The sequence below is a fragment of the Canis lupus genome, chromosome 13 (assembly GCF_011100685.1).
Source record: "Canis lupus familiaris isolate Mischka breed German Shepherd chromosome 13, alternate assembly UU_Cfam_GSD_1.0, whole genome shotgun sequence".
Classification (NCBI taxonomy): domain Eukaryota; kingdom Metazoa; phylum Chordata; class Mammalia; order Carnivora; family Canidae; genus Canis; species Canis lupus.
In genome coordinates, this window is record NC_049234.1 from 6,402,662 (window position 1) to 6,429,341 (window position 26,680).

Sequence of the window (26,680 nt, forward strand, 5' to 3'; positions counted from 1 at the left end):
ATCATATTTTAACAATAGCTAAGACATAGAAAGACCTAAATAGCTATGTTAGGTTTCAATTCCCTCATCCATGTTTGTTCTACCATTCTCAGTTTAAAAATAATTATTTGATAGAAGATAGGAATGAACTAGAAGCATATTAGTTTTCTATCAGTCATTAACATTGTACTGTTTTGTGAGGTGAACCAATCCTTCCCTCTTCTTCTTGTTCCATTTTATTTAAAAAGACATTATTATTATTATTAGCATTGTATTGTTATTTGCATCAGCAGCAATAGTAATAGTAGCAGTAGTAGACAATAGTAGTAGTAGCAGCAGCAGGAAGGAGCATGGAATCTCACTACGTTCTGGATTATTTTCCGAGGTGGTGTAGCTATTCATAAAACTTTTGAAATGGATTTCTGTGTATATGCCTCTTATCTAATCTTTTATAGCTACAATTTAAAGTTCAAGTTTGTTGAATAACTCTAATGAATCAGACTGGGACTGCAAACAAATGTCCATGTTTCAAAGTACTGTATTTTATAATGCCATCTATATAACACAGCTGATAAGGAGAAATTATTTGTGTTATTCCAGCCTCTGTAGATGATACAGTATTCACACAGGAAAAAGCCTATTTATGGCAAACATCTAGTCACTTTGAATGGTTTCTCAGATGATGCTTCATTATATTATTTATAGTCAAGACTTACTTTAAATGCATTTTAAGTCTATAACTACTTTCATACTGGTCAATGCTCTTTAGGATTGTCTTAGTGGTTCCTTTATTATTTTAGTTTTTAGTACAGAACACACTTTTAACTAGAGAATTCATTTATCATTGAAATTCTTTAAGAAAAACTTTCTTATGGTGAGTCTGTCAATGTCTAGCTTCTAACCTCTTTTATTTACTCTAAAAGAACTGTTTTAGACGCAAAACTTCTGGGAATGGGGCATGATATATAGATCTATCAATGTCTATATATTCCATTTATCAGAATGTGACCTCTAAGTAAATTAAATTAATTTTTGTGTATTTATTTTGTGGCAAGCACTGTGCTAAAACAATGGCTTACCCAAAATGCAAGTCCCCTACATACTATTTTAAAATTGTTCTAGTATTTTGATCTATATGAGGAAATACCATTACACTCTTGTCTGATCAAATGGTTCTTACGATTATATTAGTTATTTATTGCTGTGAAACAAACCATCCTGAAACGTAGTGGCTTAAAACAATGACACTTATTCATGTTTTGTAAGGGTCTGTGAAGATACCTCATCTCTGCTGTACTTTGCATTAGCTGGGACAGGAAGGCTGGGACTAGAATCATCTGAAGACTCCTCATTCATATGTCTAATCATTGATGCTGACTGTTGGCTGCAACCGTAGCTGCAGCTGTTGCCAGGAACATTTCCTTATGGTCTTTCCATGTATTCTGGGCTCCCTTGTAAGATTGTGGCTGGGCTCCAGTGGTGAACATCCTGAGACAGAGACAGGTGAAGACAGTGTTACTTTTCATGACTTAGCCTTAGAAATCACACAGCATCATATCTGGGTTCTATTCATTGAAACAGCTACAAAGGAACACTCAATTACAAGGGGAAGAGAGAGAAATTCCAATATTTAGTAGAAGAATGGTAAGATTCTGGAAGAACATGTGAGACAAATCATATAAGAGTAGCTATATTCTTGTGGTCATTTTCAGAAAATACAATCTGCTACAATGATACACCTGGGAATGATGGTGCAACTTGTTTTTGTTTCTTTGTACTTTTATTTTCTTCCAAAGGCTATTTATCAGTCTTCACTACTACCCTTTGCATCCTGGAGCTAATTTTCAACAATAAATATGAAATATACATTTACTATTATAAGATATAAAGATGATAGGCATTGAATAGCTCACTTTTAGAGTTTATTTACATCTGACGTCTTATATTAAAGAACTTTTGTACAAGAAATTCATTTTAAAAATGATATCATTATTAGATCATATTTTACCTAATAAAAATAGCATTTTACATGTTCTTACTAACTGTACCTTGTGCACTGGAATGTAAATACTAGATTCCAAGTGACTTACTTTAAAATTTCTTCCCCAACTATTTTTTCTTTATTGTAACTTTTATCTGTAGTATAAGAATTCATACTTTTATTTAAATCACTCTTAAAATTGAAATCCTTCTAAATAATGATCCACTTAATCTTTCTTAGTTTCCTCATATATAAACATTTCTATTTTTGCTCTTAAAAATTCATCTTTTCTATAAATATATCTCCCTTAGGAAACAACACTTATCTGCATTTTCCCACATTATCTTGTTCATATTTGAGTTAACCATAAAGTATTAACAATTAAAAAATCAGCTTTCTCCACTGAGAAAGCTGATTCACTCCATACTGAGAACTACATGGACTGAGTGAACAATTATCTTGACTCAAAAATAGTGGCTGTCCTTATATGGCAAGTGCCATAGTCTATCCTAAAGGAATAGAGTATCCTAATATTAGCAGAAACAGCAGATTTTTAACAGATATTGTGACAAACAAGATTTTTAAATATTTGGTTCATGTGATAGACACAGAATGAGGAGTTTTCTGGAACCATATACAACTCTTTCTTTATGGCCTCTTTTCCAGATTTTTCTCCCACCAGTTGTGCTGCTTACTTATCCTGTTTACTTCCTGCTTACTTATCTACTTTCAGTTCTTCCTTGGAGGGTCATAGCAAAAGTCAAAGAGGGTTGCTGAACACAACTTCATCTGCAGCAGTCTGTAATTTTACATGTAATTTAGGACAATAGTTAGGGTTACTGGTAGCCCATCCAGCACTTTAAGGCTACCTACACTCGACAGACACAGCCTTGCAGGAGGAAAGGCTTGGAGAAGGGCAGGCAGGCAATCATCTCTAAGCTCTCACTATCCTGTCTGTCCAGTCACAGGCAGCAGCCCTGCCTGTTGTGGCCACTCCTGACTTTGTGCAACCCTGTGTGCTTTTAGAAACTGTGGTTTGCACCAGATCCAGCCTCAGGCAGTGATTTATAGCCTCTGTTCTGAAAAACACGAATATAGATGTCTTTCTTTTTAAACCCTGAGTCAGCACAATCTGCAAACCGTCAACTGAAGGGAAATCTTAGTTTTTTGAACTAAAGTTTATTATGGGGGTTGGGGGGATGCGAACCTAACAGCAACAGAAAGGATGAAACCAGAGTGCAGCCTTTGAGTAGCAGACCTTGATGAATTCTCATTGGTCAATCTGTCCTTTTGATGCACAATTTCAGATCAGCACACAAAGGCTTAGTAAGTATAAGAAACTTGCCCAGGGCCACTCAGCTAGTGAGTCAAGCACTGGGATTACAACTCAATTTGATCTGACATTAAAACCTGTGCTCTTAACCCTTAAATGAACTCCATTGTGATCCCTTACCATATACTTTATTATACCTTGGTTATCATATTTTGCAGTCTCACTAAATTTGGCTAATTTGCAGGCCAAATTATCTACTGGTGTGTAGCTAATTTATTGAGGATTTTGGACTCAGTAGAGTATAAAATGATTTGATTTAAAAATTTTTGATTGAAGTATAGTTGATAGAACAATGTTATATTAGTTTCAGGTGTACACCACCTGATTCAACAACTCTATACATCATGCTATGCTCATCACAAGTGTGGCTACCATCTGTCACTATGTAATGCTATTACAGTACCGTTGACCATATATCCCTATGCTATACCTTTCAGTTATGAAAGATTTAATTCTTTTTAATTATTGTTTTCAGCTGTACTCTGTGGAATTGCCCTGTCCTGTGTCTTTAATGAAAATTTAGGCAAATTTTATAAATTTCTGGTGATTCATGGTTAAAATTTAGTCCAGTGCATTTTATAAATTCCCTATACATTTCTTCTCCCTCATGCTGATCACATTGGTCATTATTAGATAGGACTCACAAGGTAGGGGGTTCTATTTTATTCTTTCGCCCATTCAATCTACCATTTCTCCTCTGGGTCTTGTTCCTACACAGTTGGAGGCTGCAAGGAAGGAAAGGGAGTAAGTTGGATTCTCTTGTATCACTGGCCCTAAATCACTTGTGTGGAAGTTTTCTTTCCTGAGGCTCCTTCAGATTCTACTTAGAGCCGATGTGATATAATTTTCGAGATTATGTTTAGCTTCCATCAGGCTCCTTTCTTCACTGAAATCTCCTTTGCAAAGGACAGACATTTCTGCTGATGGCCCCATGCATCTGGCCTACTCATGTCATGGGGAATCAGTAGCTCCTGTTGTACTTCCACTCTATGACTCTGCCTGGAGCAAAGACCTCCTTCTACGCTGCTTTGCAGCCCCACTGCCCCTTGCTGCAAGACAGCATCAGCAAACCTTCCACTTTTGGAACTATCCAGATATAGGGCATATATTAATCTCTCAGGAATCTCCCTCCATGCTCAGCACCCCTGTAGCAGAGTGAACACCCAGAAATGCAAGCATTCAGTTAAGGACCAAGGCACAGCATCAGCTTCTAGAATTCTCTACCTCAGATGGCCTCCATGGGGAGGTAGTGGACCATTACTAAAGGGGATTTAGGGGGAAGATTTCTCAGCTAACCTCTGCTCTCCCCTGGCTCTGCATCCTGAGACTGAATGCCTGGGTAGTGGAGGGTGGGTACAGGGAAGGGAATTATGATAGTTAGTGGGTTGATTCTTCTGCATCTTCTGTGAGCTGTGAAGAAAGGTTTTAGCTCTAGTTCAGTAGTTTAATGACTGTTTTAAAAATAGGTGTGATTTAAAATCTCTTCAGCTTTGGAGCTTAAACCACAATTCCATCAGAATAGGAAAAAAATTGCATTTAACATTGTATGAAAACATAAAAATAGTAATTTAAAGTGGTTGCTATGCAAAGTGGGGACAATTGTTTTCCTCAATAAGTATTTCATATCTTAAAGAAATTTTTTTTAATGGGGAGTGCTAACTAAAAATGCTTATTACATTTGCATATACCCTTTTAAGTATCTTTATGTCCATTTGTGAATCACAACAATGCTGTGATGGAAATAAAGAGACATTATTACCATTTTCTATATGAGAATGTTGGGGCTTAGCCTGATAGATAATTTTCTTGAAGTCTCACTTTGAAGAGGTAGTGTTGGATTTCTAAATCTCAATGTACTGTTTCACCTCTGTGTACCTGTTTTAGGGGGTTTCCCAGACTCAGAGTCTGAGAATGAGATTCATGTGCATGTGGTTTATTAAGTTTTGCTCTTGGGAGAAATGTTACTGGAGTGAAGGAAGCAAAATAGACGGGATAATAAATTAAACAAGGAAGTGGCTCCAGGAGAAGTTTCACCTCAGCCTAATCCCAAAGAGAACACAAGAGCATAAGTTGCAGCATAGAATTTGCCCTTCCTTGATGCATGGATCTGGGCTATTCTGTCCCCCACTGTGTAGCTGTTGGGTTTGAGTTGCCCTGTAACAAGGGGTGGGGGGAGTGAAGGAATTCCCAGTCACCTCAGGGTGAGGGGCTCCAGTTTCCCAAGGGTAGCACTCCTGAGAGGTATGCAGTAGGTGCACAGTGGTGACACCCACAGGAGTTGGAGGAATGGCATCTGAACCAGTAAGAGATGGAGTGGGGCCACCAACATGTTTGTCTGCAATAGTACTACACTACCTCTAGCCATGTTAGTAAATGGAGATACAGGATACTTCTAAGTGGAAGACCAAGGTATGTCTTAGTATAAAATTTTAAAGGTCCAAAGTAGTATTATATCACCCTTTGTTTGGATAAAGACATTTACTCTAGCAGTACCTGTTATTTTTCAGTGTAGATACAGTGATCATTAAAACCTGTTATTTCCTACATGAACTTTTTGAAACACAAGTCAATTAGATTATAATGAATATATTGGTGAAGGAAAACACATAATTTTGTGCCTTTCTTTTATAATTTAGGCAAAGAAGAGTGCAAACAGAAGGCAAGCTGTCATGAGCCTCAAGGCAATGTCTTTAGTGAAAAGGTAGTTTTGACTCAATAGGTGCAAGGCAAAATGATCATTTATTTTGCTTACCTTTAAAATCTATTGTGTTGCATACACAACGTGATTGTGATTGTAAACGTGTAAACATGTAAACGTGATTGCCAAACTAAGAACAAAAGATAATATTATCAACTTTCTTTAAGACAATTACCCCTGTTTATTTAAGACATCTAAGCAAGTCTCAATACTTTAATTTGAATTCCTGTAAATTAACATAACTTTGGTTATTCTAAACTACTTCATTTAAAGAACCATTGTAATAAAAATTATATCATAATGCAGGTATCCTCCACCTGTTGAAGATCCCATTACACCACTTTATTTGTAGGAAAGACCTACCTTAGTGCCTGTTTTCACTAACCAAAAGAAATCCAAAGACAAAAAGTGGAAATAGTACTCAGAATTTGTTTAATAGTGACCTGTTGTAGAGGCACCATGCTCCCTGAGCAGCAAGAGTGGCCCTGCCAAGCTCCATCCTCAGGAACTACACCCAGCACCTCAGCATCAAGCTGCCATAGTTTGAACTGTGTCTGTGAGCATCTGTGCTTTGTCTTTTTGTGTGTGTATGTGTGTGTGTTCTTTGTCTTGATTTATTGTGTGCATCTTTTATTTTTTTAAGATTTTATTTATTTATGAGAGAGAGAGAGTCAGAGACACAGGCAGAGGGAGAAGCAGGCTCCATGCTGGGAGCCTGACATGGGACTCGATCCTGGGTCCCTAGGATCACACCCGGGGCTGAAGGCAGGCGCTAAACTGCTGAGCCACCCGGGCTGCCCTACTGTGTGCATCTATTAGCAAGGTATGTCATAAAGTGTCTCTTAGGTAAACCCTAAGACAGTTTATTTTGGGGGTCTGAGAACCCTAAATTTTTTTCTGTGTAAATTAATGCAATTGCTTCTTTGCCTTTGCCATTTCAGCATAAAAAGATTTCTTAGGAGCGTTCTACTTTCAGATAGAAGGGGAAAACCTATAATGGTAATTTTTACGTCTATGGATAGTAGGTCACATGGCAGGTAATAGTCCAAGAGCTTTTCTGATTTATTTGATCTTCACAACAGTTCTAGAGGATAGGTACTATTATCATTCCCCTTCTAAAGATAAGAAAAACTGAGGCCAGAGTAGTTCTGTAACTTGCCTGGTGGTGGGTAGAGGAGTCAATATTTGAACTCAGGCAGTCTGGTTCCAGAGCAATGCTCTGAGTATGAAAAACATTTGAATGTAGGTTTCTAACATTCATAAGTTTTGGTGTTTGCTTTTGCTGCAATATTGATTCTGTCTTATAGGTTATACAAGTTAAAAAATTCAAAGAAAACAAATAGTACAGTTGACATAAACAAGAACCTAGAAGGTCAATAATAGGATAACTGGACAAGGCTCCTAATGGTATTTAAAATGAGTCATTTACTGAGGTCAATATATTAAATCCTAGTAGTTACATAATTTAAAATACATTCTTTGTATTTGATTTTTAAGATTGGCCGTAACTCAGTATATAGTTTATAAAAAATTGTCAGATCATTAATTTTTAATTGTTTAAATACCAAATATACCCTTTTACTTCTTATCTTTGCCAAATATTTTCTGGGTCCTACATCTACTCTTTTGCAAAAAAATATGTAAGTACATACACATACAATTAAGTACATGTGTACAATCCAGGTAAAAATGAAGATTTAGCCATATCTGAATTGGAATGAGATAGAAAATGGTTTCTTTTCCTCGTTTTGATCTCATGATTTATCAGATGCCCCTTGGTGTTATCTTTTATTTTATTTTTTTAAGATTTTTTTTAAAGATTTTACTTATTCATGAGAGACAGAGAGAGAGAGAGAGAGGCAGAGACACAGGCAGAGGGAGAAGCAGGCTCCATGCAGGAAGCCTGACGTGGGACTCAATCCCGGGTCTCCAGGACCAGGCCCTGGGCTGAAGGCGGCGCTAAACCGCTGAGCCACCCAGGCTGCTCAGTATTATCTTTTATAAGCTATATTTTCTCAATCCATTCTTCCTTCCTTCCCTGCTTCCCTCTTCCTTTCTCTTTCATCCTTTCCTCCCTCCTTGCTTCTTTCTTCTTTTTGTTTTCTACTCCCATTTATTTTTTTCTTTCTTTATTACTTAATTGACTTGTGCTCTATAAAAACATATACGACCAAAGCCATGAGCCATGTTACAGGCCCTCAAGAAATACACAGTTTAACAACAAGAGGAGCTTATGTTCAAAGGGCTAAATTTCAAAGGGCTCCTAGCTGCAGTTTATTTGTGTGAAAATTGGGCAAAACACTTTTTTGGGGGATCACCTGTCTGGGTCAGTTGGTTAAGCAACCGACTCTTGGGTTTCCATTCAGGTCATGTCAGGGTTGTGAGATTGAGCCCCATGTCCAGCTCATGCTGGGGGTGGAGCCTGGTTGACATTCTCTCCCTCTCCCCTTACCTTTGCTTGTGCTCATGCTCTCTCTATTTCTCTCTCAAATAAATAAATAAATATTTTTAAAAAACACTTTGTTTCTCTTTTGGGAATGATAAGGTTTTGATGGTCTTCAAAGCCAACTTAAAGTTTCAAAAACAAAAATATTTTTAAAATAATTTCTATATTCACAATACAAGTACAAATAGACAATAAGAAAATTGGGGAAAAAAAGAAATGTCAGTGATGTAAATATTTACATGTAAGACCTGATTAATAAATGGTTAATAAATTTTTTTTCCTATCAGTGCAAATGATAAAGCCAAGAGCAGTAGATGCTATCAGTAAATTTGAATGAAGAACTATAATGAATGTGTAAAGGTGGACATATTAAGAATGGACAATAGAGATTTGCCTGAAATATTTCCTATGAGCTCTATTACTGGATTACTAGAAAACCCATCCTGATTTCTCAGAGGTCTGGTTTCACCTGCAAGTTAGTCCTATTCTTAGTTCGTTTTTCCATGCATTATTCTAACATAAAAGTGACAGACATTCATAGATTATTCATAATAATATATCTCTGCAGCCATTTTTCTAAATATCCTTAAATTACTCTAAACTATTATTGGAAATATTTTTGTGAATAAAACTTAACTTAGCAAAACAATGTTTACATTGGTTGTAGAATTGACTGCTGCTTTATTTCCATAAAGTATATTAACTAAAACATGGAAATATGGACTTTTGTCTTTGCACCTCCAAATATGATTAACAAATGCAAGATTTTTCATACCATTTTTTCATATTATTTGTTATTGAGACTGGTATTATATATATATATATATATATATATATATATAGTTAAGAAGATGTTTTAATTATTTAATGATAAATTATCTTTTAAAATATTTTTTTACAAAGAAACATTTCCTATTGCATGAGGTATTATTATTAATTTTGAAATAACTTACTTCTCCACAAAGTGTTCTAGGGCTTGCACACAATTTGAATTTTAATGTCCTCACCTGAAATTTCATATATTGTTAGCTGACTCTCAGATCAGGGGATTTTAAAAGATCAATTGCATTTGCTTTTTTTGTCAAAGCAAATAATGCCAAAGGCCTAGTTTATTAATAATGAAAGAGACTAAGAACCAGGACATGGATATTTGTAAGTTAAACAATACTTCCTTTTTAGAAAAATTGTGTCATATGGCATAGCATGTTTAGTTTAAAAATGAGAGTGAATTTAGATTCTTTTCATGAAGACTATAGAATGAACATTTTAAAGAGAAAAATAGAGCCCCTTCAGAGTTGCAAGCCTAACCAGGCTGTGGATCAATCTATGGATGAGTCACTTTTCTGCCAAGAGTAATGATTGAGCTGAATTTTTTGCCAATGAGTTCTAGAATCCCCCACTAGTTTTCAGAACTCAAGAGGAAGGGTGTAAATACGGGTGAATACTTGATTTTTAAAAGATTGATATTCCACGTTGTTCAATTCCTTTTGCATATCCAACTCAGTTTCTTTGCAATTGAGCCCTATGCTGTGCTTCTGTACCCAGACCCTCACCAGTCTAAGGTAATTTGCCAAGGTGGCTCCTCAGACCAGAAGAGGTACTACCATGTGTTAAGTTCCCTATGCTGGACTACGTGGGTCTGTTTCCTCATAAACCAATACCAAATAATAATGAAACTAGAAAGGTGACACTCAGTGATGTGAGAGTATTATCCTTCAAACTCCCATCGAAAGAGATGATTTTGAGGCTGTCCTTGCATTCTAGTCTGCTAAATTAAGATATTTCTATATTAAGAACCAGAATAGTTGTCAGGGAAAAACCAGAGACAACTCTGAAAGATAGGAGGGGTCTCAAAGGAATTCTAACCCCATCCTAATTTTAGGGGTATTGCCCTGAAATAAATGGTGACTTTTATTTACCTATGTGTTTCCTCACTTTAAAAATCTTGTTTGCTAATGGATACTTCTCTGGCCAGTAATTTACTGTTCTGAGAGTTGAATGTAAATTTAAACAGCATTTTCATGGCATTTTAGAAATAAGGAATGATAATTTTAAAATCCTTCAGAAATGAAACAAGCTTGTTATATTTTCAACCCTCTAAAAGAGACATAAGGAGAGATTTATTAACATCAATTTTCCACTTTTGTTGCCCTCTGTAGGAGGTGCTAGTAAAATTCAGAAATGTTTCCAAGGCCTCAATTTGAGGATCCCCCTGAATGACTGACTTATCCAGATGGAAATGATAGAACTTTTCTTCTTCCTGATGTGACAAATAAACTTAAGAATTTTTGTTAATAGTCTTGCTTAAAAAGAGAAAAGTTTAAAGTTATGTATTCGTATAGAACCATACTGCTGAGGTTCCCTAGCATTTCTGTTATGGCAAAGAATGTGTCTGTTGGCCACTCAGGAAAGATACCTCCTTTAGAAAGCCTGCTTTAAAGTGTTAGGTTATGCCATTCCTTGCTACTTTTAATCATGTAAGTAGTCTATATCTTAAAATTGCTGCTGTTTTCAGACCAGATGGCATGGAACACATTTGTTACACATCTATATGATTGAATATACAGTTAAGATTTTTTTAACATCATTTTGCCCAATTTATTAAATTTATTAAATTCAATAATACATTGACCATTAGGAGCATTATATAATTTGCATCTCAAATAATATATAACTATTAATAAATCTATATACCATATATCATCTATTTAGATGGTATAATATAGCCATTTATTGTATACTATGTGAATTTTGTCAACAAGGAATCCCCCTGATGAAAAAATAGCATAGTATTAATTACTAGCACCATCTGTGCAAAACAATAGGGAAACCAATATTTTAATACAATGACTTCATGCATGTCAGTTATCTTCAACATTAAATGCTGCAGTTTTGTTGATGCAGTTTACCTGTCTAATAATTTAAATAATGGATGTTCTTACAGAGGTTAAAACTATGAATAAATGAATTAAAATTAAATATAATCAAATGTTTAAATAGGTATAACATGAATCTGATTCATTCTCCCTAATATATCCTGCATGCATGTATGTATATACAAATTACTGTACCATCTGCTAGGTTTTTACAGGTTGAGCATGAATTTTCTTTCCACACATGAAAGGCATATTGTAGATGCCTTGTAGAAAAAAGATTATTCAGTTGAAAAAGTTGAGACAATTGGTCTAACTAATGCCTGGCAGTGGTCAGACTCCAAGAGTACCTTCAAAAGATGGGGGCAGGGGTCATCATAGGAAAGATCAGATTCTATTTAAATTTTGAGCTCTCAAGCTAACATTTTGCTAATTATGACAACGGATGCTATTCTAAGCACCAAAGGACTCCCTTTCATCTGTCCTTTTAAACTACTATAACCTGCCACCTGGCATGTTATTTTTATATAACCACTTTAACTTCTGGCTTTAATAAATATTTATTGAAAAATTAGTGAATTGTATTTTGGAGAAGGAGATGGCGAGCAGAGAGTCTTTTTTTAGCTGCCAGTACAAACTATTCCTTTGGTTGGCTTATTTATGTAGCTTAGTACCTCATACTGCGAAAGTTTTCTTACTGACACAGACTTTAGAGCCTCAGAATACATGAAGAGGGACTGGTAATCATTATTTCTTTTTTTTTTTAATTTTTATTTATTTATGATAGTCACACAGAGAGAGAGAGAGAGGCAGAGACACAGGCAGAGGGAGAAGCAGGCTCCATGCAACGGGAGCCTGATGTGGGATTCGATCCCGGGTCTCCAGGATCGCGTCCTGGGCCAAAGGCAGGCGCCAAACCGCTGCGCCACCCAGGGATCCCAGTAATCATTATTTCTAAGAAACATGAACAAGCAATAGATTTTTCAGTTTGGGGCATCTTTTGTAAATTAATCTAAACCTTTCATTAAATAACACTGAACAGTGATCATCAAACTTCCTTAGTTTATCAGGGTCTCTCACAGGTAGAAAGAAGTCTCCAGAAAAATTCTCTGTTGGAGAGAAAGGATCTTGAAATTCTATTATGGAAATCCATTTAGCCCTAACTCAGAATTTCCATTTATTTTTAAAAGTTGTATTTTTTAAAAACATTTCTTCAAACATAGTTTAAGGATGAGCTTTAGGACTAGCTTCCTTATGCAGGATAATATTTTTAGCGCATCAACACCAGCACCACACTCCTGGGTTTGATTTCTGAATTATATAGCTGTATGACCTTGAACATGATTGTCAAATCACTTAACTTCTATTTCTAGGGCATAAAGTCATCCTTATAAATGGAAATGGTGGTGCTTTACCTCTTGCTAATTAGATGCCAGTATAGAATGAGGTAATATCATAATCATCAGTAATTATTATTTAAGGCTCATCCATTGAGGTAAAGGAAATAGAAGAGTTAAGTTAGCCTTTCAGAAAGAATACGAATAGGCAATCACAGAATAAACATAAATGCAAATAAAAGTGAGGATATCCTCAAAATCAGTAGTAAGGAAAAGTAAAATTAAGCAGCATAGCATGGGAGAATTTTGTTCCAAAATTTTAATATATGGTACAGTCAGAAGTGTGGGGCAATAGGCACTTTTAGGCACAGTAGGAGGGAGGATATACTAGCACATCTTTTTGAGGAAAGGAAATTTAGCAGCAACTCAAAAATTCAAATGCACATGTTTTTTGACCCAGAAATTTTACTTTTAGAAATCTATCCTAGAGTGATTTTTAGCCAAATGGTGAACAGATGTAGCTGTCCCCTTTCACCCCTCCATCCTCCCCCAAACTATGCTGATACAAAATAACAAATATGTGCTAATCAAGTTAAAAAATAAAGACACACACACACATGAAATTTAAAAATTATCTTTTTCCAGTAATAGAGAACTAAAACCCAACATGGAAATTTGGTAATAATAATAATAGTAATGATAATTTGAATTTTGACCTAAGAACACCAATGTTTTCATGCTTTCTAGTGCACAGACACACCTATGGCTGAGTGAAACAAAGAGCTGGAACTGAGCTTCTGCTACAGAGTTTCTAGAGAAAAAAGGAGCTCCACGAATCAGGAACACTCTATTCATTGTCCTTCCAAAGAATCCAAGGAGCTTTCCATCTGTCCAGTTGTGTACATACATACATATAAACATACATATTTTGAAAGTCCTCACAGCCCTTTTGTAAGGACTTGGAGGTAACATCTATTAGTCATCTGTATTTTAAATAATGGAGGCAAGGTTTAAAAACCTAAAGGTATTTTCAAGGTTAAGTTCCACTTAACTGATACATTGGCCTTTTTAAAAATGAAATTGATAGCCATATAACAAACAATATCTCTTTCCTGTTGGGGGAATTGAAAGTAAAGTTGAGGGACAAATTTTCTACTATGCTGAAACAACTGTCTGGAATTCTATGGCCACGTTAAGACTACTTGGCAGTTTTGGTCTCAGAAACCTTTACCTTAGTCACTTAAGGAAACAGCTGCAATGAGGGAAGCAGTCAGATCTAACAAAAATTTACATTAGCACCTTAAGAACGGGAGTAAACAAAACAATTTCAAAAAGATTATTATTTTTTAAATTATTTTTAAATAGAGATAAAAGAAGAAATATAAATCTCAAAAAAAGGCAAGGATTATAACAAAACAGACTTGTAAAAGAGTGAAGTAGAACACCTGGGAGTAAAAAATACATATATATCATTAAACACTCAGCTGCTTAAATGATAGCTGGACATAGGCAAAGTAAGAATGAGGAAATGGGGAGAAATGGAAATATACAACATACATCTAGGATTCTTTGATTGTGAGAATAGAGAGAAAAAATATATCTGTGACGTATAGTGGAAAATGTCCAAGATTGAAAAGACATGATTACACGGATTTTGTAGGAAAGCAGCACAGTGAATTCTGAATAAGAGAAACAAAGAGAAGTCCTCTTAACTAGGTCAGTTCTTTTGGCTGACTCAGCAAATTAACATGCCTCTCTTCTTTTTAAATGATTCTTACAATGTGATAAATATTTAGGAAGTGGCTACATGGCACATCACTGCACTATGACTCCCACCAATGGAATTCTGTTCTTAAAGAAAGAGTTGTGTTTTGTCCATAACTATAAAAACAAGTTATATATGTTAATTGTCCAAACCTATAAAAATGAAATATCAGTATAAAACAAAGAATTATGTCAAGAAAAACTAAATTATTTTATTTATTTATTTTTATTTTTAAAAATTTTTTATTTATTTATGATAGTCACAGAGAGAGAGAGAGAGAGGCAGAGACACAGGCAGAGGGAGAAGCAGGCTCCATGCACCGGGAGCCCGACGTGGGATTCGATCCCGGGTCTCCAGGATCGTGCCCTGGGCCAAAGGCAGGCACCAAACCGCTGCGCCACCCAGGGATCCCAAGAAAAACTAAATTAAATGCTTCAGGAAGACTCCATAAAGATATGCCACTTAAAAAATTAGATGTGAAATTAGGTCTGGGCCCAAGAACTATATAACTGGGATTAAAAGTCACAAAGATCTGGAACATGGTAAACACAAACACTTCCAACAATGTCTTTAAGTTCTTATCTCAACTATAAAGACACTGAAATTGGAAATGGTAGATAATCCATTATGTGTAGTTCATGAAAGATAATATGAAAATCTGACCAGCAGACCCATGTCAAAGGAAAGGCCTTGTGCCACATCAAAAACTTATCAAATAATACAAATTTATATATTTGAGTTTAAGCAAATTTTCTAAGATGAACATTGATCACTTGTTAAAAGGATTCTCAGCCCTAATACATTTTTCATTTCCTCATTGAGCTAATGGTTCTTATGAAAGATCATTCTTCCAAAAAAAAATTTCTGTCAATGATCAAGTATAGAACATCAAAGTCATAAAAAATTACCAAGAAAAAAAATACATCAATAACAAAGCTCAAATCAGCAATTATTATAAAAGAATCCATTGCCAAATCCAAGGTCATGAAGATTTCCCCCATGTTTTCTTACAGAAGCTTTAGGTTTCTAGATCTTATATTTAAATTATTGTTCCAGTACTATCTGTTAAAGAATATCCTTTCCCGATTGAATGGACTTGGCACTTGTAAAAAATCAATTGACCACAGATGTATAAATTGATTTTGAGACTTCAGTTCTATTTTTTCTTCTTTTTTTAGTTTATTTTTTAAAATTTTAAGTCCAGTATAGTTAACATACAGTGTTCATTAGTTTCAGGTGTACAATATAGTGATTCAACAATTCTATACATCACTGAGTGCTCATCATGAGAAGTGTACTCCTTAATCCCTGTTGCATTTGTTTTCTGTTTGAATCTATTTGAGTCTGTTTCTTGGTTTCTCTCTTTTGCTTTTCTTTGCTCCTTTGGGTTTTTTTTTTAATTAATTTTTATTTTAAAATTTTTAAATTGAGGTACAACTGACATATTACATTATTTATTTATTATTTATTTTTTAGTTTTAAGTTTTTCTTTAAATTCTGGTAAGTTATACAAATGGCCAATGGATAAAAAAAATGCTCAACATCACTCAGCATCAGAAAAATACAAAACAAAACCACAATGAGATACCACCTCACACCATTCAGAATGGCTAAAATTAACAAGTCAGGAAATGACAGATGTTGGCAAGGATATGGAGAAAGGGGAACCCTCGTACACTGTTGGTGATGCCACCACCCTGGAAAACAGTATGGAGGTTCCTCAAAAAGTTGAAAATAGAGCTACTCTATGACCCAGCAATTGCGCTACTGAGTATTTACCCCAAAGATACAAATGTAGTGATTCAAAGAGGCAACTGTACCCCAATGTTTATAGCAACAATACCCACTATAGCCAAACTATGGAAAGATCCCAGATGTCCATTGACAGATAAGTGGATAAAGAAGATGTAGTATATGTATACAGTGGACTACTACTCAGCTACCAAAAATGAAATTGTGCCATTTGCAATGATGTGGATGGAGCTAGAGGATATTATGCTAAGCGAAATAAGTCAATCAGGGAAAGACAATTGTCATATGATCTCACTCATGTGGAATTTAAGAAACAAAACAGGATCATAGGGGAAGAGAGGAAAAAATAAAGTCGAAATAAGAGAGGGAGAGAAACCTAAGAGACTTAATCATGGGAAAAAATCTCAGGGTCCCTGGAGGAGGGGGAGGTAAGGAGACAAGGTAATTGGGTGATAGACTTTAAGAGGGGAATGTGATGTAATGAGCACTAGGTATTAGACTGATAAACCACTGAAAAATAAATAAATAAATTCCAGTTAGTTGACATATAGTGTAATATTTGTTTCAGGTGTCGCATTTAGTGACTCTTTACTTACATACACCACCCTATGTTCACCACAACCAGTGCCCTCCTTAATATGCATCACCTGTTTAACCCATTACCCCACCAACCACTCCTCCAGCAACCCTGATTGTTCTGTGTCATTAAGAGTCGCTTACGGTTTGCATCCCTCTCTTTTTATCTTATTTTATTTTTCCTTCCCTTCCCACATTCTTCTGTTTTGTTTCTTAAAATCCACATTTAAGTGAAATCATATGGTATTTTCCTTTCTCTGATTGACTTATTTCACTAAGCATAATCTAACTTAGTCTAATATACTCTAATTCATCCATGTTGTGGCAAATGGCAAGATTTAATTCCTTTTGATGGCCGAATAATATTCCATTATATATATATACACCACATCTTCTTTATCTTTTGGGCTCTTTCCATAATTTGGTTATTATAAATAATGCTGCTATAAACATAGAGTTACATGTATTCCAATGAATTAGTGCTTTTGCATTTTTGGTAGTAAATATCCAGTAGTGCAATTACTGGATTATAGGATAGTTCTATTTTTAACTTTTTGAGGAAACTCTATACTGTTTTCCAGAGTGGCAGCATCAACTTGCATTCCCATCAATAATGCACAAGAGTTCCTTTTTCTTCACATCCTCACCAATGCTTGTTTCTCATGTTGTTGATTTTAGCCATTCTGACAGGTGGGAAGTGATATGTCATTGTGGTTTTGATTTACATTCCCCTTATGACAAGTCACGTTGAGCATCTTTTTATGTGTCTGTTGGCCATCTGGATGTCTTCTTTGGAGAAATGTCTATTCATGCCTTCTAACTATTTTTTAATTGGATTATTTGGTGTTTGAGTGTTGCATTGTATCAGTTCTTTATATATTTTAGATACTAACCCTTTATTGGATAACTTATTTGCAAATATCTTCTACATTTAGTAGCCTTTTAGTTTTGTTGACTGTTCCCTTTGCTATCCAGCAGCTTTTTATTTTGATGTAGTCCCAATAGTTTATTTATTGCTTTTATTTCCCTTGCCTCAGGATAGACATATCTAAACAAATGTTGCTGTGGCTCATGTCAGACACATTTCTACCTGTACTCCTTTTTTTTTTTTTAAGATTTTATTTATTCATGAGAGACACACACAGAGAGAGAGAGAGAGAGAGGCAGAAACACAGGCAGAGGGAGAAGCAGGCTCCATGCAAGGAACCCGAAGTGGGACTTGATCCTGGGACTCCAGGATCACGACCTGAGCCAAAGGCAGATGCTCAACTTCTGAGCCACCCAGGTGTCCCTACCTGTGCTCCTTTTATGGGATTTTTATGGTTTCAGGTCTTAAGGTCTCACATTTGGGTCTTTAATACATTTTGGGTTTATTTTTGTGTGTGTAAGAAAGCAGTACAGTTTCAATATTTTGCGTGTAGCTGACCAGTTTCCCCAATACCATTTGTTTGAGAGATTATCTTTTTCCCTTTAGATATTCATTCTTGCTTTGTTGAAGATTTTAATTGATCATATAATTATGGGTTTATTTCTTGTTTAATTCTGTTCCATTGATTTGTGTGTTTATTTTTGTGCCAGTACCATGCTGTTTTGATTTTAATAGCTTTATAGTAAGTTTTGAAATTTCACCTTTTTAGCTAAATTTATTACTAAGTATTTTTTTCATTTAGATCCTATTATAATGAAATTGTGTTCTTAGTTTCTTTTTGGATTGTTCATTGCTAGTATATAGAAACACTACTGATTTTTGCGTGTTGATCTTATATACTATCATTTTGCTGAATTTATGTATTATCTCTAGTATCTTTCTCATGGGTCATTTGAGATGTTCTATATACTGTATAGGATCATGCCATCTATAGATGTAGTTCTCCTCCTCCTCCTTCTTTTACAATTTGAATACCTTTTTTTTTCCTTGTCTAATTGCTCTAGCTAGGACTTCCAATATAATGTTGAAAAGCACTGATGAATGTAGGCATCTTTGTTTTATTGTTGATCTTGGTGTGAAAACTTTCAATCTTTCACCGTTAAGTAGATGTTAGCTACAGGTTTTTCATAAATGCCATTTGTCATGTTGATGCACTGACTTTTAAATAGGAAACTATTTGAGTATTTGAAAAAGAAAAGAATTAAAGAAGATGATTGAAAGAATTTCCATTAAATGTTAGAAATTCTCAGATTTGTTTTCAAAACCTCAATGCATGTAAACCTGAATAGTTATAAAAGACACATCAGAAAATACTTAAAAACAAATTAAAAAGATGGGAAAAATATATTAGACTTACCCAAAGATAGTTGGCCTCCATTTTTAATAACAGGCACAACAGAATTTACAGAATTCTAATCTACATGCTATTGGAAGGATACCAGAATCAATGGGAACAGGAGAAAGACATTGGAAACACCAGGAAACAAGGAAATTCAAAAGAAAACCAGGAAGCAGGAAATGTTGCAACATATTTGTGCAGGCATAGCCTGGCCTGTGTGTTGCCACAGCTGCCACGACTATCATTACCTCTATTGCTGCTACTGTGAGGATTCTGACTCTCAAAACTCCTGATTCCTTGGTTTACTCACTTACTGTTCAGAGTCCCAGGAGCTTCTGTCTAGCTAACTGAGTTTGTGCCTCATGCTGCCCCTGGCTGTTAGAAGAAGCTTGTAGGAAGGCTTGGATTCCATGGTGGAGGCAGGTGCTAGGAAGTGGTCTCTGGCCAAATGATTGAGGAGGAGAGGAAATTCACAGAAAGGAAATCAGGGAGACTTTATGAAGAATAATATATGAGAATTTTTTAAATGTCTGGAAAGATACAAACAATTAGAAGCAATTACCAGTGTGGAAGTGAAGGGATAGACTAAACAGTGTTTTAAAAATTCTATATACTTATATTCAGTCTTGCAATTTTTTAACGATGAAATTGCACCCAGGCATGGCTTGTGTATTTTTAAAAATAGTTTTAAAATTATACTTAAAAAAGAACTTTTGCCTTTAAGAGTGAGAATTATATACCCACAGCATTTTTAAACTTTCATGGAAATAATTGATGAAAAACTCGCTTCAGCAAAATTCAAGGGAGGAGAAATCTCCCTGGGACTGCAGAGATTTCACCGTTGGCTAATCTACTTTTTTTTTTTTCCTTGAAATGCGTTGGCTTCATCTACCTTTAGAAGTTCCTTCTGTTGAAAACTCTGGATGATTTTTCTCTCCCTCTGAAGCCAGCCAGATACTTTGTAGTCAAATAAATTGTCAGAAAAATTGCTGTATCTAGAGATTTTTCTGTAGTAAAAATGTGGCCACTGCCTTCTCAGAGTAGCTCATCATTTGAGATTATATTTAAAAATCCATAAAAAATAAAAGCTGCATTATATAAATTTTGAATTAACCATGCTCTTAGAGAAATTTTGTTTTATATATGTGCAGGACTGTTTGTATGAATGTGCATGCATGCATATATACGCGTGTGTGTTAGTGATAGAGAAAAAGACAGAGACAAAGAGACAGACACAGGAAGGAAAGACTCACTCTAACTCTATAAGAACATTCTAGATATTTACACTGAAGGGAAATGACCTGGAGTATAAAAATGACTGAAATTTGTACCTTTACTTATCTAACAGTGAAACTTGCAACAGAAACTAAGAGGATCACATTTTGGAGGTCTCTTCTGTGATACCAGTGTACTCATTCACTGATAATTTGATGCATTCATTTATTGCTTTGGAAAATATGTATTAAGTGATTATTCTGTGGCAATTTTCCTGCTAGACAATGAGGACCCAGTACAGAGGAGAGATATGCAACTAACAAGGTAATTGATATAATGCAGTATAATGCATGCTAGGATGTCCAGATGCTTTGAGAACTGAGAGAAGACACAAATACTAAACTGTAGCAAAGATTTGATGGAGGAGAGTATTGGGGTCGATCAAAAAAAACAAACTAGAACTGAGTCTAAAGAGTGAAAACTAAAATAGAAGAAGAAAAGAGATTTTAAAGAACTGACAAGGTGAGATCTCATCGAGATTCTGAGGCAACTAGACAGAAGATTTTAGGGACATCATTGTTGTTAATAGGTAGGGAAGATTTATCCTTGAAGCATCCATGACTCTGAATTGAAGAGGATCTATAGTGGATATCTGCTCTTTTTACTGCCCAGAACTCCAGAGCTATTTACCGTTTTTTCCTGGGAACTATAATCTGAATTCCATTTAAGGAATTAGGTCATACACACACACACACACACAGCATTCCTGAGGTGGAACACAGCTATCTTGGACCCACCATGAATATCCATCCTTTTAGCTACAGTAATTGGTCAAGTCTTGCGCATCAAATCTAATCAGAGCTAAAATAAACGTACTTGGAAACTCCTAGGAAAGAGATGTTCACTCTCTTCTGTTAGGCCTGAAACCTCAGAGAATGTTGGGGCTGGAGCTTCAGGCAACCTCTTGCTACCATGTGATGCGTGATGCTGAAGCCAATGTGACAGAAGGCAGAGTAAAGAGATGGAGAAAAACCAACTCCTAATTATATTTTCTGGGCCCTGAATCCAGTCTTGTTCTTTTATGTGAGCCAATAAATTCCCTTTTAGCCTAAGTAAGTTGGTTGTATTTGCTTTCACTTGCAACCAAGAGTTCTAATTGATGCCATCCCCAAAGAGGAGACGTAGGGTGGGGAGGTGGAAAGGAAAAAACTAATATTTATTAAGCAACTATTTTGTCCCCACAATGTAAAGCTGGATGCTGCTATTTTCTTGTTTTTAAGTGAAGTCCACAATATTCTAGGAACCAAATTAAAGTTTCTTAGCACAAAGTTCTGCCTAACTGTAAATTCTATTCATTTTACATTATGTTGTGCTATCCGTTTGAGGTTTACTCTAGGCTGACATTTCTTTCATTGTGTTTTTGAAATGTTAATAGCATGATATGAAAGAAATCCTTAATATATAGAAAAATATTAAACATACTTATGTGTTGATATTGTATGTCTTTTGTAAATGGTCAAAGTATCTTATGAGAAGTCACCCACAGTGTGAACTAAGTATGGTTAAAAAAATTAAAAATTATGGTTAAATTATGCTTTGGTACATAGCCAACATATTATACAATATGCTGACCTATAGTTTTTATTTTAGATTTGGGTTTGTACTTCTAACTTTTGGAGGAGGGCAGCCCCGGTAGTGCAGCGGTTTAGCACCGCCTGCAGCCCAGGGCATGATCCTGGAGATCCTGGATCGAGTCCCACCTCAGGCTCTCTGCATGGTGCCTGCTTCTCCGTCTGTGTCTCTGCCTCTCTCTCCCTCTCTCTCTCTCTCTCTCTCTCTGTGTCTCTATGAATAAATAAATAAAATCTTAAAAAAATAAAAAAAACTAACTTTTGGAGGAGGCATTATTCCATGTGTGTTGGCATTAGAGGTTCATACTACACGTGGATATGTGACTGAAAAAGAAAAGCTTTTAATAAAAAAACATAGACTTTAGGGAAACCTGGGTAGCCTAGTCTGTTAAGTGTCTTAATTTTGGTTCAGGTCATGATCTCAGAGTCATGGGCTCGAGTCTGCTTAAGATTCTCTCTCTCCCTTTCCCTCTGCCCCCCTACTTGCTCGCACTGTCTTCTTTAAAAATATATAAATAAAAATAAATAAATAAATAAAAAGCAAAATACCCAGATTTTAATAAAACAAGAAAGAAAATTAGAATGATTTTAAAGTAAATGTGATTAATGACAATTGTAAATTTCCAAGCAAAATTATGAGGTAAACTTTCCAAGATTAAATAAGTAAATATTTTGGCAGTTGCCATATAAGAGTTAAAACATTAGATTTGTGTTATTATCTTTGCTATAATATGCTTTTGAAAATAAGAATTTTATTATATCCTGGAATTAAAATAAAATATTAGAGTATACTTGATGCTGTGCTTAAAATTAAGAACTGACTCAGAAACATTATTCATATTATTTAATAACTATGAGAAATAAAAGGAAACAAAACCCTGTTCTCCTATAAAAGATGGATGTTTTTATATCATATTATATTATAAAAATGCACAATGAATTATTTGCTTTAGATATTTTAACTTTTTGTTATTAATTTAAGAATGATTTAATTTCATTAAAGATATTTTTGTTCAGTTATAGAATTTTTAAAACATATGAATAAATTCTGATTTTTTTTGCAGCCATTATTTCATCTGAGACCATTTTTGTTGTCTTCTAGAATATATTTTTATTTTCTGTGTACCTGTGGGTTTTACATGTGAGAGAAATTACATGACGGTTCTTTTAAATGCTAAAATGTGGGGAGGTCTTACAGAAAACTCTCTAGATGTTCATTGGTTCATCTTTTGTCATAGGGACACTTGAGTATCGTGGGATATGCTAACGTGCTGGTTGTCCTCACAGGCTATGTAAAAAGTAAATGGAACAAAGTCTTGCCTACTGGAATATTAATTTACAATATGTTGGTGCTTTATAAAGGAAGTTCTAGACAGGGCCAGTTTCATAGCTTGCAACCTCTGCAATTACTCAGGGCCCTGCACTTGATTTAATGCTCTGCTGTAACTGTCTTAAGATTCTTAATAATTTCTTATCATGGGACACTGCATTTTTCATTTCACACTTGGCCCCATTAACTAAGTAGCTGATTTTGCTTCTAGGGTTTGGGTATACGTATCAATGAAATGGAGGAAAAATTCTTGCTCTCATAAGACTTACATTTTAATAGGAGAGACATAAAATAAACAACATAACAAAGTATGAAATAAGCAACTAAGGGATGTATACTCAGGAGAAAAATGAGGAATGGAGTGGGGATAGAAAATATGTGTGTGTTGGAGGGTTGGATGGGTGAAGTTTGAAATTTTACACAAGTTAGTCAGAAAGTCCTCAATGAGAACGTGACAGTTAAATAATGACTTTGTGACCTTTCTCTTTCCTGACATCTTTCTCAATGTCTTACCTCCACAATGGTGATTCCTGTCTAGTCTGTGGGCAGAGAGGAGCTGAGCCCTACCAAGGATGTGCATCACAACAGTATCCTACCCAAAAGAGAACTAATAAAGTTACTTACCCCAAGACTCACTATTTAAAGTTCAGGGACAGCATTAGAAGAAAAAGAAATCAATCAACACAAAGAAAAATAACCCCGTTGCTCAGTACTCTAGATACTTGGGAGTTATCTGGAAATACAAATTCTAAGGAGAATGAGAAGAAGATGATCAGCATGATTAATTAATGGGAACTTTTTGCAAAGATGAGGAGAATGCCTGTGGGTGGCAATGGAAGGATGTGAGAGTGTACTTTATCCATAGGGGACCGCAGGAAGGGACATACACATATACAATCCCACCAATGAATAGTGTTTGGCAGACAAACCTCCTTCTCTGTCTCATTCTATTATCTCATCAGTTTACCTTCTCTTTGCCAACCTATGCTGCCCTGTTTCTGATGTAGCCTCTAGCTCTGTATTTTATCAAGCCCCAGTGCCCAGCACTATTTGATGATGACACATAGGATACTACAGTTTAAAATCCCTTATAGAGAAATCTGATTGGCCTAATTTGGGCCAAATGTCTCACTCTGACCAAGGAAGTTTTGGTTATTAAGATCAAGGTCAACACAGCCTTCTGGAAATGGTAGGTAAGATACGTTATTTAGGAAAGAGAATTTGCCTGCAAAGAATGCTGAAATTCCCTAGTTTAGTGTTTAAATCATTTTATGCTTTTTATTATATAAACTACCATAAAGGATTTTAAAACCTACTCAACAATTTGTAGTCTACACAGACTATATAGATATATGTAGAGAGAGGTAATATGAGCAATTGTTCTTTTCTTCAGTCATAAAAACTTGGAAACAAAATTTGATAAGCCAAGGATACCATGTTGTCGTGCAGTTATACAGATATATGTTCGCTGGAGACCAAGCTTTTCTTTTACATTGTTGAGTTCAACTGTTTACTAAATTCTGTAAGAAACAAAAATCAGTTTACATTTTAATATTTGTTATATAAGATAATTTTGTTTAATGTTTCCTTAGTTCCAAACTAAAAATAGATTATCAAATGACTTTTGAATAGGAACTTACATACTTATCTCAAACATTTCTCATAAGTACTAAGGCACTACAAATCTCTTTTTCCCAAAGGATGACAAATAGCTCAATTTCTTTCTGAGCAATTTTTATCCCCTTTTCTGAATGTTAAATTTAATATTCTTAAATTATATGCTACAATGATTTAATCTTGAACTATATCAACGGACACTTTGGTTACTTTATTTTATTCCTAAGAGTATTTGCTGTATTTACTTTATACTTAATAGAACATATACAAAGCCATACATATTGTATTGCCAACATTGAAAAACAGAGGGATAATAAGTCTGATAAGTTTGTAGACAGATATTTTGAATATACACTGTACTTAAAATTTTAATTCCCACAAGTTTTATATTTTAAGTCTATAAATATTTTCCTTTTAGGATTGACTTTAGAGTAAGAGGGAAGAAGTTCTTAAGATTATTTGTCTGTGCTATACTTTATTTCAAAACATTACTGTACATTCTCAACATTTCTTTACAATTTTATTCTTACAAATGGTATTAGGTATGTACTGCTCTGTGATAAATTGGCCCAAAACTGAGATGCTTAAAATAATAAATATCTATTATCTCAGAGTTTCTGTGGGTCAGGAGTTCAGGTGCAGCATGACTAGTTCCGTCTGACTCAAGGTCTCTTACATGCTACAATCAAGGTGTCAGCTGAGACTGCAGTCTCATCTCAAGTCTTGACTGGAGGAAGATCTGCTTCCAAGCTCAGGCATGTAGTAGTCCAAGCAACTCAAGATTTAGTCCCTCTTGGTTTCAGTTCTTCACTGGATGTTGGCCAGAGACCTTCCTTAATTCTTTGCCATGTGGGCCTCTCCAAGGGAAAGTTCACAGCATAGCAGTTTGCTTCCTATGAGAGAGTGAGAGGGAGAGAGAGAAAGAGAGAGTGAGGGAGAGAAGATAGAATCTAGAGTCTTTTTGTAACCTAATTTCAGTAGTGAAATACTATCACTTTTGCATTATATTCATATTAACTATATCTAGCCCATGTTTAAAGGGAAGGAAACATGAATAGCAGGAGGCAGAGATTATGTGAAACATTTAGAGGCTCCCTACCACACAAATCATTATAACAAGTGGTAAATATCTACTATTAGAGAAATTTTTAGGAGTTTTGTAGAAGTTTCAACTGCAGGATAGAGGAGTGACCGCCTACCTATGTAGTACACCTTTCCTGTGAAAGTCAGAAGCCCAGGGTTCGAAAGCTAGCTTTATCATCTGTGACCTTAGATGATTCATACTGTAAATCTTTCCAAAACCATAATAAGGCCAGATGAGGAGTTCTCAAAAACACAGCTGAGTATAGGAATGAGGTGCAGTAGCCAAGAACTGAACAGTGTATGGCAGAGGGAATCCAAAAGACAATCTCCAAATAAAATGGTGAGAACATTACCCTGATACTAAAGCCAGGCAGAAAACATACCAAGAAAAGAAAAATATGGGCCAATATCTCTGATGAATGTAAGTACAGAAATTTTCAGCACAATACTAGCAAATGGAATTCAGTAGCACGTTAAAAAGATCATATATCGTGACTAAGTAGGATTTATCCCTGAGATGCTAAAATCATTCAATAATCAATCAGTGGGATGCATTACATTAACATAATAAAGGATTAAAATCTCTAATTATCTCAATAAATAAAAAGCATTTAATAAAATTCGATACACTTTCATGATAAAAAACACTAAAAAAAAGAATAATAAAAGAAAATTAGCTAAAAAAATCAAGGCCTTACATGAAGAGCTCATAAGTAACATTATACTCAGTGGTAAAAGAATGAAATATTTTCTCTAAGATCAGAGCAAAGCAAGAATGCCCACCCTTTTCTCATTTG

At 35.1% G+C, this 26,680-nt stretch overlaps 2 long non-coding RNA genes across 10 annotated transcripts in view; one reads left to right on the forward strand and one right to left on the reverse strand.

Annotated features, from left to right (window-relative positions):
* LOC119863982 overlaps window positions 1-26,680 on the forward strand; it is a 191,556-nt gene that overhangs the window by 97,636 nt on the left and 67,240 nt on the right. The gene's annotated exons all lie outside the window — the stretch shown is intronic.
* Window positions 22,964-26,680, reverse strand: part of LOC102153067 — a 71,035-nt gene continuing 67,318 nt past the window's right edge. Inside the window, exon 6 of the long non-coding RNA XR_005368488.1 lies at window positions 22,964-25,693. This is a non-coding gene — a long non-coding RNA (uncharacterized LOC102153067). The remainder of the gene's footprint in view (window positions 25,694-26,680) is intronic.